The following is an 18,667-nucleotide window of genomic DNA, read 5'->3' as shown; positions in this document are numbered from 1 at the left end:
AATAAAATGGTACTAAATAAATACATATCTATCAAAAGATGAGTAGAAATGGACTGAACAATCAAAAGACATAGTCAGATTGGATAAAAAAACAAAACCAATCTACATACTGTCTACAAGAGACATTTTAGATGGAAAAACATCTACAGATTTAAAGTGAGGGAGAAACATTATGCAAATGGATATTAAAAGAAAGAGTAGCAATATTTATATCTGACAAACTAGACTTTTTTTTATTCCTGTATTGTTTTTATCCTACTTTGGTATCAAGGTAGTGCTGTCTTCACAGAATGATTTTTAATCTGTTCCTTCTATTCCATTATTTTAAGGTTTTGATAAAGATGGTCACTATTTTTAAAAAAATGTTTAGTAGAATTCACCAATGAATCCATATAGTCCCAAGCTTTACAATGCCAGAAGGTTTTTGATTCCTAACTCAACTTTCATTCCTGTTATTGGTCTAAGAAGAGCCCCTATTTTTTGGATTCAAGATTCATGATTCTATCTTGGTAATTTGTGCATTTTGGGGAATTACCTTTTTTTTTTCTCCAAAGTTATCTAATTTATTAGTAAATAATTGTTTATGGTTAATCTGTTACCACACTACATATTTCTGTGGTTATCTGCTATGTTGTTTTCTCTTCCATTTCTTATTTTGGTTTTTGAGTCTTCTTTTTTTTCTCCAATGTAGTTAAAGCATTGCCAATTTTGTTTATTCTCTTAGAAAACTGGTCATCACTTCCAATGCTTTGTTATTGTTTATTTTGGTCTCTATTTTATGTATTCTGATTTTTATTTATTTCTTCCTCTACTAAATTTCAGCTAAGTTTCTTCTTTTTCCAGTTGTGGTGTTATGTTGTTTAATTTTTTTTCTTAATACAAGTATTAATAGCATAAATTTTACTCTAACATCTGCTTTTGCTGCATCTCACAGGTTTTGGAATATTGTGTTTTCTTTCTTTTCTTTTTTTTGATTTTGAGACATATTTTGATTTGCTGTTTGATTTCTTATTTGGCCCAATGCTTGAGTGTGTTGTTTAATATTTACAGATTAAATATTTAATATTCACATTGTACATTTTCCAGCTTTGTTTTATTATTTTTTTAATTTTTTTTGCTTTGTTTTATTATTGATCTATTGATCTTTAGTTTTGTACCATTGTGGTTGGAAAATATACTTGGTATGATTTATGTCTTCTTAAATTTGTAATATTTGTTATGTCTATTTTTACATGATTTAACCAGGGGATTCTTCTCTGTGTACTTGAGGAAAATGTATATTCTGCATTTCTTGGATAAAATGTTTTATATGTATCTTTTAGAACCATGTATTCTGAAGTATGCTTCAAGTAAAAAATATTCCTGTTGAAAAAAACACTTTAACTGACGGTACTTGTTTAAAATAAAGCATATCAGAGGGGAGGCAGTTGGGGAGGGTGAGTGAAACAGGTGAAGAGAATTAAGAGTACACTTACCATGATGAGCACTAAGTAATGATGTATAGGATTGTTGATTCACTATATGTATACCTGAAACTAATGTAACATGGTATGTTAACTACACCTGAATTAAAATTGAAAACCTCAAAAAAAATCAAGCAAAGTAGCAGGGAAAATATAATACAGTGGGAATAAACTTGCTCTCGGGATCAAAGGATGCTTTCCCAAAAAAGTGACTTTATCCAATGTAAGAAAGAGGAAAATGTGGGTTTTTTTTAAGAATTAATTGATTGATTAACTTTAGAGAGAGAGTGTGTGTGCAAGTCTGAGTAGGGAAAGGAATGGAGGGAAAGGGAAAGAATCTCAAGCAGACTCTGTGCAGAGCATGGAGCCCAACATGGGGCTCAATCTCATGATACTGAGATCATGACCTCAGCCAAAACCAAGAATCAGATTCTTAGCCAACTGAACCACCCAGGCACCCTGAAAATTTGTTTCTTAAAAGTGAGAAAATAATGGGGTGCTGTGTTAGGTGGGAAGCATGTGCAAAAGCCTGAGGCAGAATGAACTATGGGACATTGGAAGAACTCAAAGTAAGTTCAGTATAGAATCAAGGAGAGGTACAATAGCCCATCAATATACTGGGAGATGGGCAGACACTAGATCACCAAGGGCTTAGTTGCCAATATTCATGGTTCTTTGAATTTACAGGCACAAAAACATTTAAATATAACTCAATTTATTTTAAATATTGAATCAAAATATCTTTCACATTTATCTAGCTCATAAAGTGAGAGAAAGTAATAAGTACAGCTGTATTTGTCAAAATGACTGAAATATTGATGTTTGAAAGCAGTCCCAAACATTACATTTACATAGCTCACATGCTAAAGAGCAAAGGAAAAATAATCTAAGGTTTGTAGCCCAGATTCTGACTCATACAGAACATTTTTTTTTCCTCCAGGGGCTTAAGCAAGCCAAGTGATACAATAAGGAATCCTATCTTATTTCTTTTCTTTTTTTTTTAAGATTTTATTTATTTATTCACAAGAGACAGAGAGAGAGAGAGAGAGAGAGAGAGAGAGAGGCAGAGACACAGGCAGAAGGAGTAACAGGCTCCATGCAGGAAGCCTGATGTGGGACTCAATCCTGGGCCTCTGGGATCACACCCTGAGCCAACCGCTGAGCCACCCAGGCATCCCTCCTATCTTATTTCTTATGAATCATCTTGAATAATAATATATTACTCATAGACATAAGGGAAATAAATTAGCCTCTTCAAACACTGTATCACAAAGATATATGCCTTTTATATAAGCAAAATATTTGTAGGACTGACCCTAAAATGTACTTAGAAATTCCAAGGCTTAAGCTTTTAGACAGGACACTAGCAAAGCTGGATTCAATGATGAGGACTGGCATTTAAAACAAAACAGTGCTCCATCAGAGTAGCAGGTGCTTTTAGATCATTCTATTTTCTAGCAAATCCTGAAAACTTAACTGCTATGACATGAATTTACACTCATTCCTTACATTAAGTGCAAGGTAGGAACATGTAGCCATAAATTGATGATGAAAACAGTGCACTTTGAATGTAAACATTTCTTTCTGAGGTTTTTAAGCTTCCCATTTCCATTCCATTAAATCTAGCTATATTTCCACTTCTTTTCTTTCACAGTTGTTTTTCTGATTCATCCCTCTATCAAACACTGATAAGTGTATGATGTAAAGAAATTTATTAGTTTATTTTTGTGTAATATGTCATACTATATAAACTATGGATTCTAATTCCAATTCTGTGTCTAACACTATTTTCATTCTTCATATTTTTTTTTCAGAATCTGGAGCAGAAAGTTCAGACTTCAAACAAATAACTGTTAAACTTGATCCAATACATTTTAGACTCAGCCTGTACACTTCAGGATCAAGAGTTGTTTTGTTGTTGTTTTTTTTCCAGCTTTTCACTCTCCTTATCTCAGAGAGAAGATTAGAGGAAAAAAACAATTTTGAATCCTTATCTAATGACATGTTAAAGAAAACTGGAGTTTAAACCAAGACACCAATGCACAATAAATGTCAAATTCCAAAGTGAGGCATCAGATTACAATATGCAGAAATTATAAATGAAAGAGAGGTGTGTTTTATTTCATAGATACACATTGGAATCACCTGAGGACCTCAAGAAACTACTGATGCCTGGATTCTATCCTGAGAAATTCTTATTTCATTCAACTGGGTTATGGCCTCAGAATTGGGATTTTTAAAAGGCTACCTAGGAGATTCTAATGTTCAGAACTGCTATTTTAGCTAATGATAATGATTTAGAGAACATTAAGGGGGTCACACTTTCCAGATAATTAAACATTGTACTTGTTCAGTAAATATTTGTTGGATTAAATCAATACTATGATGCTTCAAGTCATTAAGTGTAGTGAAATACTAATGTAGAAATTATGTTTAAACTACTAAAATAGGGGTGTAAATATCTTTCAGCTGACACTGCTTAAGAATTTGCTAGGAATAAAGTCAGCTGTCTTTATGGAGTCTTGTTCCCATAGGGATTCCAAGACACACAGCCACCTCCTCTTATTTCTTGAATCATATATACTGTAGGTTTATTAATGTCTAGATTGGTTATAATTTGATCATGTGTATGACTTTTATTAAAGTCTAAAAACAATATTTTTGAAGTAAAGATTATCTGGAACTTCCATTTCCAAAAACAGATCCTACCTACTAAATTTGTAGGTATTGTATGACAGAGAAGTAAGGGTTATTTTTCTGATACAGGTCACAAAATAACAGTTACAGGTTGGGATTTGGGGGAAGAAAATTAAGGTTGTTAGAAACTCCTATTATGTGCCTGGTTCTAGTAAACAAATTACGTCCATTTGCCTTCAAGGTTTCTACAATATGCCATGCATCCTCTTCAAGTGTGTGTGTGTGTGTGTGTGTGTGTGTGTGTGTACACACACACATAATTATAATTATATATATTTATAGACAATTCCCTTTGGGAGTTTATAGAAGGACAGGGAATTGCTGAACATTAATACCTCCCACATAGCAGCTTTACTAGACAGATACCGTATAGTCATACTTTTTCAAAGACAAGAGTGGTAACAATTCTTTTGATGGTCCTTCTTACAGTGTTATACATACCTCATCAATAGGCTCTCAGGGGGTACCTGGGTGACTCAGTAGGTTGAACCTCTGACTCTTGGTTTCAGCTCATGGACGGAGAGATCAAGCCCCGCTGGGGCTCCCTGCTCAGCAGGGAGTCTGCTCAGGATTTGTCTCCCTCTGTCCCTCCCACCTCCTCTCTTTCTCTCTTTCTCAAACAAAACAATCTTTAAAAAAAATAGGCTCTCAGTTCTCAGAGAACAGAGGACTTTTAAGTATTTTTTTTTATTTGAAGGAATGGTTGGTTTATGCCGTCACTGCTTAATTCTTGCCTTTCAATGAGGAAACTAAGTACTTTCTTAGCTAGTTGATATTTGACATGACCGAGCATATTCTTTAATGACCCTGACTGAAGACCAATAAAATACCTTAGTATCTACCTTATTTATTTTATTTTATTTTATTTATTTATTCACGAGAGACACAGAGAGAGGGGCAAAGACATAGGCAGAAGGAGAAGCAGGCTCCCTGTGGGGATCCCGATATGGGACTCAATCCCAGGACTCTGGGATCACGACCTGAACCAAAGGTAGACACTGGACCACTGAGCCACCCAGGGGCCCCACTTAGTATCTACTTTATTTGAGATATATGTATTACTACTTGTGTTAAGAAAGTCTCAAATTGCATCTCACAAAATGTTAATGTTTCTATTGAAGTGATAACCACATATTCCATAAAAACTTAAATATAATAATGAGAAAGCACTATGTTGTAATTTGCTTGGTGCAAATATCACCATAACATTTGTTAATAATTCTTTATTTGATGTGTCTACTCTCTGCATCTACCTCACCACAGCTCTGCTTGTTCATAAATAAGGACCAGAGCAGGGGAGATAGCTAGCTAAAAAGACATTTTTCTCTACCCAGAGTCATCTTGGGATTCAGGAGAGGAGGTGTATTCCTGGAATGGGGCAAAACTTATAAGATTATGTGGAAAAAACTGAAGACAGAGAGAAAACTAGCCTTGTGATTCCATATGCTTCCATATTGATTTGCTAGACAAATTTCATCAGGCAAAGCACACAAACCCCCAAAGCAAAGCTCAACTGTGTCTATGGGGCTATCTTAATTAAATAGAAGTATAGTTAACCAATAGAGAAACACTCTCCTATAAGGAAGAAGCTATCAACCTGCAATTAAGAAATCCTAATATTAAATGCTAACTTTACCATGTGCTAATAATTTAAATCAGCAAAATAAAGAGGAGCTGCTTGAGGAAACTGAGAGGAATTTAGTCAGGTTAGACTGTTATTCAAGAAATAGTTATAGGACATTTGCTATACTTCAGGTATAAGATAAAGCTAAAAAGGCAGACCGTGCATTTAAGGGGACTTATGGGTGGTAGTGATATGGTGTCATCAATCATTATAATATTATAATAGAATATGGTAATCAGTGTAATTACAATGTGCAGTGGGAAAAGGGGGAGGAAGTCTAGAAATACCTAGAAGAACCAAGGTACTCATCACAAAGAATATAATTTGGGGGTGAGACTTTAAGGATTCAAATACGCATGTATTAGAGATACAAACGTAACGAGGACATTCTAGGCAAAAAACAGTATACATGACATGAGGATGGAGTGCTATTGGGCAAAAAGTCTGCAGTAAGAGAATACTGAAGAGCAGTTACAGAAAATTAAGCTGATCAGGTAGGCAAGGGCCAGAGATAAAAAGGCCGGTTTATCACTGCAAGGCATTTTGGTTCCCCACCCCCCACCTCAAAGGTGATGAGAAGCCAAGGACACATTTTGAGTAAAGAGCTCATATTACGTTTGTTTTAGAAAGATCAGCATCAAGATATTTTAAAGGATGGATTGGGGAAGAGTAAAATTAAGGAAGAGGGCAGTGGAGAAAACTTCCAGTACTACAGGTAGGACCTAGAAAGAGTAGTGGCAGTAGGAAAGAAGAGAAAATTAATAGATCAAGAATTTACTTGTGGAGAAGAATGAATAAATATGTGGACCAATGGTGCAGAGATGGGGAGATCTACAAGGACTTTTGGGTCTGGGACTTGGACAACTGAATGGATGGTAGCTGTTACCAACATAAGAAATTTCAAAAAGAAATATAAAGAAATGGGATGATGGTGATCTGATGATAATCAGAGGTATTCTGGTTATCCAAAGTATGAGGTATTCATGAGACATTCATTGGGAAATGTAAAACATCTGGAAAAGAGCCCAGCACATAAGAGAAGCTCAGTACACTGTAGTTCAACTTCCTTTTGCACCAATAAGAATTGTCACTAAGCTCCTGAATACATGTAATTAAACCTTAAAGAAAAACATCTGGTCTCTTTTCAGTTTAATAATGGATTCTTTTCCACAGATTCTGAACATGCTCTTCCTTTCACCTACATGATCCTGCCTGGCCAGTCTATCACATGCCTGGCTCTTTTTATCCTTTCAGTCTTGGTTTGAATATCTTCTAAGTCAGGCATTCTTGAGCAATGCCAAGAAGGAGTCATCTCCCAGCTCGGTACTTACCTCCTATCTCCCTATTGATCTTCACAGAAAATTTCTCGATTTCAAATAATTCACATTAGTTTGTCTGCTTACTAGTTCATATACTCTTCCCATTAGAATCTATTCTAAGGTCTACACTGAAGGAAGAAAGAAAAGAAGGAAATCAGTACTGAGTGTTTAACTTTGAAATAAATTACCCAATTTGTGGATCTAAAGATTCCTTAACCAACTCATATTACGATGTATGCAGAACCTACTTTGTCTTCAGTTTTTTATTTCACTCTGTAACATGTCAGAATAAGTCAAGGAAGGAAGAGAAAGTTCATAAAACACAAAATTGTGCAACAGTTTCTTTCACAAATAATAATAAACGCCTGAGGTTTGTGTACCATGCACAAATATACTGATGACTACAACTCTAAAAACGTTATGAGCCAGCTAGGAAATACCTCCATAATACCATCAGGCAGCCTAATGTGGTTAGAACAACGCAAGTCAGGCAAAACCCTATTTAAGCATCTGCTACAGTGTGCCATTCTTGGCGGGTGAGAAAAAAATGAGTGAAAGCACAGTATCTTCCCTAAGTGAATTTACAAGTTAGTGATGAGGATGAGAATATACAAATACAACAGAATTTGGAACAAGCTATGAAACATGTTCAAATGCAGCACCATTGGAAACCAGACAAGTCTTTTCCCGGATCAGCAATGTGCCTTCTTAAAATATGGTAACCTGATTTCTAAATCAAGCATAGACAAGGTAATGAATGAGAAAGGAGAAAGGAGGAGAATAACGCAGGTTTTGGGAATTTGGAACTATCCTTAGAAATACACACCAGAGTGGAACTCAATCACAGGATCAGAAACCACAGAAGAGGTTCATGGCCTTTAGTGCATGTTTGAAACCCGTCTCTCCTTCATCCAATTTGTGTGTGTGTGACTTTTTAAAGTGACTATATTACAGCAGTTTTTATATGGTGACTTAAGGCCATATTTTTAAAGACGTCTATATCCTACCTAGGTGGTGCTAAGTTACTGCATATAAATAGCACTTATGTTCTGCTTGTTTTTCCTGTCAGTTTGGACTCCCAAATACACATAATAAGAGCCATATTGTCTGCAAAATCCACAGTCTTCTTACTGCTTACCTTATCACTTAAGGAACTGGAAACAGAAATCAATGACCAATTCATTTCCCTTAATGAAGCAAAAGGAAAGAAAAGTTTTATCAAAGGAGATAGGATATGAAGATATTGAACGATAAAGGAGATAAGCTTTCAATGATACAGTCATCTTTATCTTTATCGCTGATTTCACAATTCAGTTGTCAAACCTCTCCTTCCTTGTATTTTCTTCATGTGGCATTTTAATATATCAGAAAAACAATTAAAACACCAAGGAAGAAATTTTATAGTAAAATTGAAAAAATCTTACTTCTTTTAGAACCTATCTATCCTCAGGCAAAAATTCTTTTTTTTTTTAAGATTTTATTTATTTATTCATGAGAGACACAGAGAGAGAGAGAGCCAGAGACACAGACAGAGGGAGAAGCAGGCTCCATGCAGGGAGCCCGATGTGGGACTCGATCCCAGGGCTCCAGGATCATGTCCTGGGCTGAAGGCTGCGTTAAACCGCTGAGCCACCCGGGCTGCCTCTCCTCAGGCAAACATTTATAGTAATACTTGTAACTCCCATGACCATTGCTTACACCTGAAGTTCAAGGTCAGCATCTGTTCACTTCTGACTTAACCATTTAATGCAGTCATTTGATCATGAAGTATTGTTTTACTTCTATAATATTAATTATACTTATTTAGAGCAATATTTTCTGATTTCTATGATTTCATTCTTCTTTTATATTAAATGGAAGCACTCACCCGTGCCAATGTCTCCATTCTATCAATAAACTAGCAATGCATTGTGCTGAGAACTCCACTCACAATTTTTTGTCACAGTTTTATTAGTGCATATATTCCTTAAAAGTACTCTATTACTGATGAAGAATATAATAGAGGCCAATTCAATAAAATTGCTTGTTTGTAAAATATACAGCAGAAGGAAATAATTTATTTAATAAAACTGAATGCTGTACTATGTCAAGTGAAAATAATGAGCCAAATTGGAGATACAAGAATTACTTTCATGGTCATGTTGATTTTTAAATAATTTTACTCTTTAATATCACTTCTTTCTCCTCTCAATTCATTTTATTCACTTAAAAATCATTATAATTCACTTAAAAATCATTATAAATCTCAGGGTTTTATTCAGATAATAATAATTTATAATTATATAATAACTGACTTAAAAAATGTCATGCCTAAAATTACAAATTTTGGAGCTTTCAACACATTGCAGCTTACCAATTGTTTTCTACTAATGATTATGCATTAGTTCTTACTTGTAACTTTCCCTGGACCCTAAGTGATATCTTTTTCTCAATTTTGAAAAAATATCAGCTCTCTCAGTATTTAAAGTCATTTCCTTGGTCCCTATACCAGCTTTGGTGTCTCCTTAACAGAAAGTGGGAAACTTTTTCAATGTATTTTAGTTTGTCTTGTCTTCATTCCAAGGATAAAGAGGAAGTAGGAAAGGTGTTCCTTCGTGAAGTAAAATTTAAAGTGAAATGGAACTAAAGGTGAAAATTATTCTTTCTACTGGGGGCAAATTCTGGCTAGAAAAGTAAACTCTCTGCTCCCAAATTTATACCTCAATGAAGATTAATTTTAGTTTTCCAAATGCACCCCGAAAAATTATATCTGCAATAAAAAAGTGGCCATGTGCTTAAAATGGGCTTTCTTATTGAAAAGAATGATAGTTTCTTGTTTACTACTGACAAGTGCTCCATAACACTCACTGACTTCTCTCTTTCCCATATGTAAAGTGATATTACAATTAAGAAAAAAAAACAGTAGCCTATTAAAAAAATAGGCAAAAGATATGAATAGGCAATTCACAGAAAAAGAAATTCAAATGGACATCAAACATATGAAACATGCTGAACCTCACTCAAAAGAAAAGAAATGCAAATTAAAACAACATTGAGATACCATTTTTCATCTTTCAAATAAGCAAAACTAAAAAGTTTTGTAACCTTTCTTGGAGTTATAATGAAGTAGGCATTCTCTTACATTTCTCACTTAGAAATACAATGCACTTCACCAAACAATTCCATTTCCGGGAACTGATCTTATACATATACACACATGCACATGCAAAATGAGATACAAACCAGGTGTTTATACAAACCAGGTGTTCTACATCATCCCTCATCCCGACCCATCTTGCTGTTACTTATGATCACATCTCTAAATTCTTCCCAGTGAGACATGGGCAGATGACATAGATACCTGTACCAAAGAACCTGTAATTCTGTTCTATTCTTTCACCTCCCCTCCTGGTTGGAATGGCATGGCCATAACCAGACTGACCTTGGAAGCTACTCCTTGATTCCGTAAATATACTTTATGAGTTTTAAAGGTTTTTTTTTTAAGATTTTATTTATTTATTTATGAGAAACACACACAGAGAGAGGCAGAGACATAGGCAGAGGGAGAAGCAGGCTTCCTGCAGGGGACCCAATGTGGGACTCAATCCCCAGACTGGAGGATCACGCCTGAGCCAAAGGCAGATGTTCAACCACTGAGCTACCCAGACTTCCCGAGTTTCAAGGTTTTTTATCAGAATAAACCAATAGCATGAAATAATCAGAATATCCAAGTCACATTATAATTGATAGGAAGTGAGAGGTGCCAAAGGAAGTAGACATGGAGGGCAGCAGACCGTCTAAATTCCTCATTTCACATGGTGGAAAATTAAGAAGTACTTTGTGAAGTGGATAAAGAAACATGTGCTTGTATAAATTATTAAAGTACAGGTTATAAAAAAATTAATTTTTAATTAACCCAAATATAGAAGAGAGGGGTGATATACCACAGAAGGAATCTAATCCTCCTCTTCCCTGACTTGGAGCTGACGCATTTTGCCTAATGATGAAAAATCAGAGAACAGAGACATAACCAACTGTATCCTTTAAAGTTAGCAAGGAATGTCACAAAGTACTAAAAACAGTCAAAATTATTAGCTCTGGTTTGTGACAACATCAACGGGCCCTGAAAGCACTTTGTTAAGTGAAATAAGACAGGAAAGACAAATAAATACCGTATGATCTCACTTACATGTGGAATCTAAAAAAGCCAAATTAATAGAAATAGAGAATGGGAATTACCAGGGGTTAGGGGTGGGGGCAACTGAGATATGTTGGCCAAGGGTACAAAGTTCCAGTCATAGGATAAATAAGTTCTGGGTATCTAATGTACAGCAGGGTAATTATAGTTAATAATATCATATCATATAATTATAAGTTGCTAAAAGCATATAAATCTTAAATGCTCTCACCACAAAATAGAAATGGTAATTATGTGACATGATGCAGATGTTAGTTAACCCTATGGTGGTAATCATTTTCCAATATACATGTGTATATTGAATCAACAGGCTGTTTGTACATCAACAGGCTGTACGCCAGAAACTTACACATTATATGTGTCAATTATACCTCATCACAGCTGGAACAAAAAACTGATTATTTGTGAGGGGTGTACTTGGCAAGTACCTTATCTTTACCCCTTTTTTTCCTCTTGTTGAATTCAAATAAAATTTAATGATTTTATTTGAAATTTGATTTACTTGAAAATCCTACTTTGGTAAGCACTTCTTTTATCCTAGGTGTTCTTCTCTCCACATCTATTAAAAAGGAGATATTTAGAATGAGAAAAAGTAAATTCTAATTTTATTATGTTAAGAAATTTTTGATTCTTCTTTGTATTTTGGAGGAGATTTCATTTCTTATACTTCAACTTTGAGCATGCATAACTTATTAAAATTGAACATCATTGACATAAAAGGCATATTCAACAGTTTTCAATCATTTTCATGCTTGAAAATTTATGTGAACGGGGTTTTAATTTCCATTTGCTCTTCTATATGTTTTAAGTGAATCTTACTATCTGTGTTTTTATTTTTCTAAACATTTACTTTTATTGTATATCATTAACTTAATTTTTGGAGTATAGTTGACACACAATGTTACATTAGCTTCAGGTGTACAACAGTGATTCAACAAGTTTATACATTATGCTGTGCTCACCACAACTGTGGCTACCATCTGTCACCATACAACATATTACAGTACCATTGACTATATTCCTGATTCTGTACCTCTTATTCTCGTGACTTATTTATTTCATAACTGGAAGTCTGTATCTCCCATTCCCCTGCACCCATTTTTGTCCATCCCCCCACCCTCTCCCCTCTGGCACCTATCAATATGTCCTCTGTATTTATGTATCTGATTTTGTTTATTCATTTGTTTTTTAGATTTCTCATACAAATAAAATCATATAGTATTTGTCTTTCTCTGATTTAGTTCACTTAGTATTAACTTTCAAATAAGGATATTGTTAAAAGGGGAGATGTAAAATGTACATGATACAAAGTATTTTCATTCTTGAAATTGATGAGGATGTTAATGGCACCTAAAAATCATTTCTTAATATAACCTCGATTTTATCAGGTAATATTATAATGTTCTAATATAGACTAATTTCTTTGCAAAAATAATCTAGGTTATCGGTAATTGAAATTCATGGTATTTTATTTCATTAGGATACTTATGATTTGGGAAATTCTTACGATTTGTGAAGGAAGTATCTTAATATTACTTAGGACCCTGAAAGGACAGAGATTTATTATTAAGACATCAAAGATAAAATCAGAAGAAAGTGGAAAATCCTCAAGTTAAGAGGAAACAAAATTTGACATCTGAAAGTGGTCAGTGCAGGAGAAATGAAGTAAAATAGATGTTCTGTTCATAGTCATCCATACAGTTATCTGAGAAAGACCAGAGAATGTGAAGATTAAAAAAAAATAATACAAGTAGGAAGAGATTCCACTTTTATTGACTTGTGAGTAGGTCTGTGGGGTTCAGTCTAACAGCTGAATCTGAATCTACACTGATTATTGCAGGAGAAAATCTCTGGTTACTGAATTATAGAGGGTGGGACAGTGCACGAGCTGAATACTGTGCTACTCCTGTGGTCCAGCAAAGACCACCTGCCCTAAGACTATATGCTCAGATAATAAAATAGCCCTTCCTAGGTCAAATGAAGCTGTCAATACATTAGCAGTATATTTTTTGAAGATGAGCAGAATCTTAAAGGTAAAAATCCACTCTGATTGTAATACTGCCTGGAGCAAAGTAAGAATGGAACTTTCAAAGTCCCTAACCTCAAGCAATGGATCATCTTCCCAAAAGGTAATTCTCTTTGTGATGTGATGGCCCAGCAGCCAAGCACAAAATAGAGAGCCCGTAAGAAACCTGGTAAAGCATCCAGCTGCCATTTCAAACCTACCAGGGAAGTTTAGGTAGGTTACACCACATGTGAAAATCAGTAGTTAGGAGGGAAATGGGCACAGGTTGATTAGTGTATTACAAGACAAAGAGATCTATCCTCCTTTCTGAATTTTTTTTTTCTACTTTTGCTCACTACTGCAGTGGCAAGGCTATGAGTCCACAACTGAGTCCTTTTCTGGCTATTAGGAAGCTTGAGAGAAAGAAACCATGACCACTGTCAGTGAAAACAATGAGACCCATGCTATTCAGTCCATTTTTACTGACTTGTGAGTAGGTCTGAGGGGTTCCCATCTGGCTACCATCTGAGATCACACATTTTCAAAGTGTCCAGTTGGTCTCAATGAACTGCAGGGGCAGTGATCAAGGGCTTACGAAGCAGAATGCAAGGCCAGGGCCTGTGATTAGACAAAGTGGAACAGTCATGGGAGGTGTTAGTTAAATTCTGAGATTTGTTCCCACTGCTGTTATCTGAAGAATACCTTGCAATCATGCTGTACCCCCCCCAAAAGAGTCTGTACCTCTTGACATAAAATATGTATAGAACTAGAGTGAAAAAAAATCCCTCAAATTTTTAAGTATTCTCCCATTAACCTACCCCTTTCACATCTCTTCTGAGGATTTAAAAGGACTTGTTCAGACTTTGCCTATTCAGATCCAGCATTAATATTTGAAGTTTGGACTCCTTCCTTTTAGAAATCCACCCCCCATTTGCTCCCCAAACTCTATTCTCTCTTGATTTTTCTCCTGCAGCTCTTCAAACTCCTTTGGGATTCCTGCTCTCTCTCTACTATATTGTTAAATTTTTGTGTACACCAGGATTGGATGTGCAGGTCTCTATTCACTCTATCCTCCTTTCTTTAGTGATCATATCCATAGCCAGGACTTTTAAATGCCCCCTGCATACTTATGAACCTCAGTTATTATTTATAGACTGATCTCTCTGCTGAATTCCAGATCTATATATTCAATACATCTCTTAGACATTTCATTTGATTTTATCACAAATCATGACAGATGCTACTTCCCACTAATATCCAACCTCCTTCTCTTTGGCCAGTTGCACAACAGAAGTTAGAGATGCCAAATACTCCTTTAGCATCCTTTCTTGCAACTAGAGTTGACCAAATGATATACTTCTGCTCAGTAAGACACAAACAGTAGTCTTGTGCAAAGGCTTCCAGGAGAGCAAAATCTATTATTCATTCCCTGCCTCTTATTCTAATCCAGGGTAGTGGTTTAGTGCCTTTTCCTATATTTCTTAGTCATTTCAATGTCTTATTTTGTGAGGTGCCTGTTCACCTCCTTTCATCATTTTTCTATTGTGGTACAATTTTTAATTGACTTGTAGGAGCCTGTATATATTCTAGAAACAAATCTCCATTGGATAAAGGTATTGAGAATATTTTGTTACAGTCTCTGCATCACTTTTTAACTTTCTTAGTTTTGTCCTTTAATGAACAAAAGTTCCTAATGCTAGTACACTCTCACTTAATTTTTCCTTTAGGGGTAGTATTTCTTATATCCTGTTCAGAAAATTTCGGCGTATACCAGAATCATGAAAATGTTTTCCTATGTTTTCCCCTAATATTGTGGTTTTAATTTCATAATTAATTCATGTTTTAGGTAATTAGATATTACTAATACACACATAATCAAGTTTATAACTTTCTTTACTGCTTTTATTTACTATCATATTCCCCCCTTGGGAAATTTTTCCCTCATGTCAAATTCTTATCAATTTTCAACAGTATTTGATAGGTCCCTTTTAGTGTTTAATTTTTCTATCTATATCTTTAACACATCTTCCATTTCTCTAAGGTAAAATATGACGATATACATTAATATTTGTCTTACCGGGGATCCCTGGGTTGCTCAGTGGTTTGGTGCCTGCCTTCAGCCCAGGGTGTGATCGTGAGGTCCTGGGATCAAGTCCTGCATTGGGCTCCCTGCATGGAGCCTGCTTCTCCCTCTGCCTGTGTCTCTGCCTCTCTTTCTCTCTCTCTGTGTCTCCCATGAATAAATAAATAAAATCTTTTAAAAAAATATTTGTCTTACCTACTCAACCTGCTGCTTCTATATCATTTAATGGATTTTCCAACATTTCACCTCTGATTTGAAATGCCATCTTCATAGTATGATAAGTTTGTATCTAAAATTATACTTCTTTCTGTACTTTCAATTCTTCTCAACTCCATCATCTATCGATACCCATTTTGGTTACTGTAGTTTTCTAATACATGATACTATCTATAAGATTAAATACTATCACAAAGTTGCACACTTCTCAATGTATTTCTTTTAAAATTTTGTCCTTGCTAGTCTCACATTTATTTGTTCAGATAAACACAGAATCCCTAGTTTCAAGTTCAGGAAAAAAAAAAACATGCCATTGGGATTTTCACAGGGATTGTGTTAAATGTATAGGCTGGCTAGAGATAAAATTATCATCTTTATAGCACTGAGGCATCCATCCAAGAAAATAGCATGTCTCTCCATTTAACCAATCCTTCCTCTAAGATTCTCCTTAAAACTTTGTAATTTTCTTCATATAGGCCTTATACATTTGGAGCTTTTACTCAAGCTTTAAATGTGTTGGATGGGATTAGAATATTTCATTTTACTTCTACTTTGTTATATTTGTTTACTTTCAAATCATGTTATTTTATTTTATTTATTTTTATTTATTTATGATAGTCACAGAGAGAGAGAGAGAGAGGCAGAGACACAGGCAGAGGGAGAAGCAGGCTCCATGCACCGGGAGCCCGACGTGGGATTCGATCCCGGGTCTCCAGGATCGCGCCCTGGGCCAAAGGCAGGCGCCAAACCGCTGCGCCACCCAGGGATCCCTAAATCGTGTTATTTTAAAATTTATTTATGAATGCCGTATCTGAAGCCATTAAAGCATAGCTGCTCGGATTATGTAATGCGCATATTCCAGTGTGCCTTTTTCATATACAGTACCATATAAAGGATACCCCCAGAGCCATCTGCAGCCTGTTTTGTATACTTCAGTGAACTTGGCTTTCCTGCCAAACAACTGTATACATTAATGCCCCTTATTTTTAATTTCAAGTTAATTAGTCTTATTAAGAAGAAAGGTAAATATTCTTTGCAAATGTATTTTTTATTATTTTTTTAAGCAGGCTTTAATTTACTTCATTTTTATTGTATGAAACTATGTGGTGGCCACATCTAGAGCCTGAGCTCTTGACATGGAGACTCTGGAGTGGGTCTTTACAAGATGGTCAGTGAATTCCTGATAGAAAGACTTGGTGAACACACTCTCTTTCCAGAGGTCACAGGTGAGATAGCTGTAGGTCTTGGAAGTGACATCAAAAGTGGCCTTGGTGAAGTTGCCTAGGGTGGCAGCGTAGCCTCTGGCTGAGGCGTAGCACCTGTCGATACCGACCATCCTCAGTAGCTTCTTGGCCAGCACCTCTGGGGGCAGGGATGGGGCACAACAGCACAGAGCCACAGTGGCTGGTCACCTGCATGGGACAGTATGGGGCTTGCTGATCGTGTTCCCCTAGCAGCTTTGCCCCCAGTGACGATGGAAAACTGGCCAGGCCATGGCTCCACAGATGGCAATGGCTACCTCCCCTGGAGCACTTGACACCCAGACCCACATATCCCCTGCAATCTCCGATGTCCACAAATGCCCTGAAGCTGGTCTGTTAACCAGCATGGGCCTGCTTTTGCACAGACTGAATCTTCAAAACCTCATCCTTGGGCAGCCCGGGTGGCTCAGTGGTTCAGCACTGCCTTCGGCCCAGGGCGTGATCCTGGAGACCTGGGATCGAGTTCTGCATCAGGCTCCCTGCATGGAGTCTGCTTCTCCCTCTGCCTGTGTCTCTGCCTCTCTCTCCCTCTCTCTCTCTCTCTCTCATAAATAAATAAAATCTTAAAAAAACAAAAACAAAAACAAAATACACCTCATCCTTGAGGGAGGCCCCCAGGAAGAAGTCCATGATCTCAGGGTCCTTGACAGGCAGGGAGAAGAGACAGATCTCCTTCAGGGACATGACCTTCACGCCCTTGACTGGGTGGCCAGGCTTGGTGACAGGGATCCACTCCTTGTCCTCAGCCTTGCCTCTGTGAGCTCTGTGGCCTCAGTTCTGGCCCCAGCTTTGGAAGCCAACCCAGCCTCTCATTCCAGGGCTCCCTGGGCCCCCTGGGTCCTCCCCCAGCACCGACATCATCCCCCATTTGGTATTTTCTCCAAGAAGATGACAAATATTTGCAAATTTAAATGACTTGTCTTTTCCACTATTGTCTCAATAGTTTGCTCAGGACTGCAAGCTACAGGGACATTGAGACCAACAAATGATTATGTAGGATGGTTACAGTTCTATAAGAATATAAGAATATGCACTGTAGTAGGTCATACGACATTTTTTTCACATGGCTCAGTTGTTTCTGTAACTATTTCCACCATCACATTAAACTCAGTATGCTTAAAACCCAGAACTGATCCTCCTCCTCACCCCAAAGAGCGATTCCTATTGACCTATCCTTTGTCTATTAACTGGTCCCGGGTACACAAAGTTTAAAAGGCTCACTGACATCTTCTCCACCTCCAACCAACCCACAAATTCAATCAATTCCTCCCTCTTGATACATTTCAGATCCACCTTTGAATTTCCTCTTTACCTGCCAGCATCCTAGGCAAGGTTCATGTTACAATAGCCTGTTTGGATTCTTTAATTGTAACACTTTAACACAAAAAAGTAAACGCTTTTATTTCCCACACAAAGGTTTATCCCTACCCCATTCTCTGGGACTAGTTTTTGTCCAGGGGGAATGTTAGTAGTCAAGCCACTAAAACACCACGAAATTTGAGTTGACCCTTTGTTTCCTACGTCCTAACTGGATTCCTTTCCCTATTCTCTATTCATATTTGATTACCTTCTACCACTGTTCCTGTAGCCTCTCTTCTAACTACAATGACTTTGCATACATCCTAGTCTCCTAGAGTCTGGTTCTCCAGAACACACCCCTACTGAATACAACTGCCTGAGCCTCTATCTCTGAAGGGCTTAAGTTGACACCAAGCACCAGTTCCCATCTGCTTTGATCTTGTAATTGGTTTGGATTCTCTCTAATATGACCTCCCTCAGTTTCAGTTCAGTTTTTGTCTAACCTTAGAAAAAATATCCAAA

At 36.5% G+C, this 18,667-nt stretch overlaps 1 pseudogene; it reads right to left on the bottom strand.

The window, feature by feature from the left end:
• Window positions 1–16,683: 16,683 nt before the first annotated feature.
• Window positions 16,684–17,714, bottom strand: LOC129518369 (40S ribosomal protein S2-like; annotated as a pseudogene).
• Window positions 17,715–18,667: the final 953 nt, after the last annotated feature.

Source organism: Nyctereutes procyonoides, unplaced genomic scaffold (genome assembly GCF_905146905.1).
Source record: "Nyctereutes procyonoides isolate TBG_1078 unplaced genomic scaffold, NYPRO_anot_genome, whole genome shotgun sequence".
NCBI lineage: Eukaryota > Metazoa > Chordata > Mammalia > Carnivora > Canidae > Nyctereutes > Nyctereutes procyonoides.
This window is presented reverse-complemented; position numbering and strand designations above follow the sequence as displayed.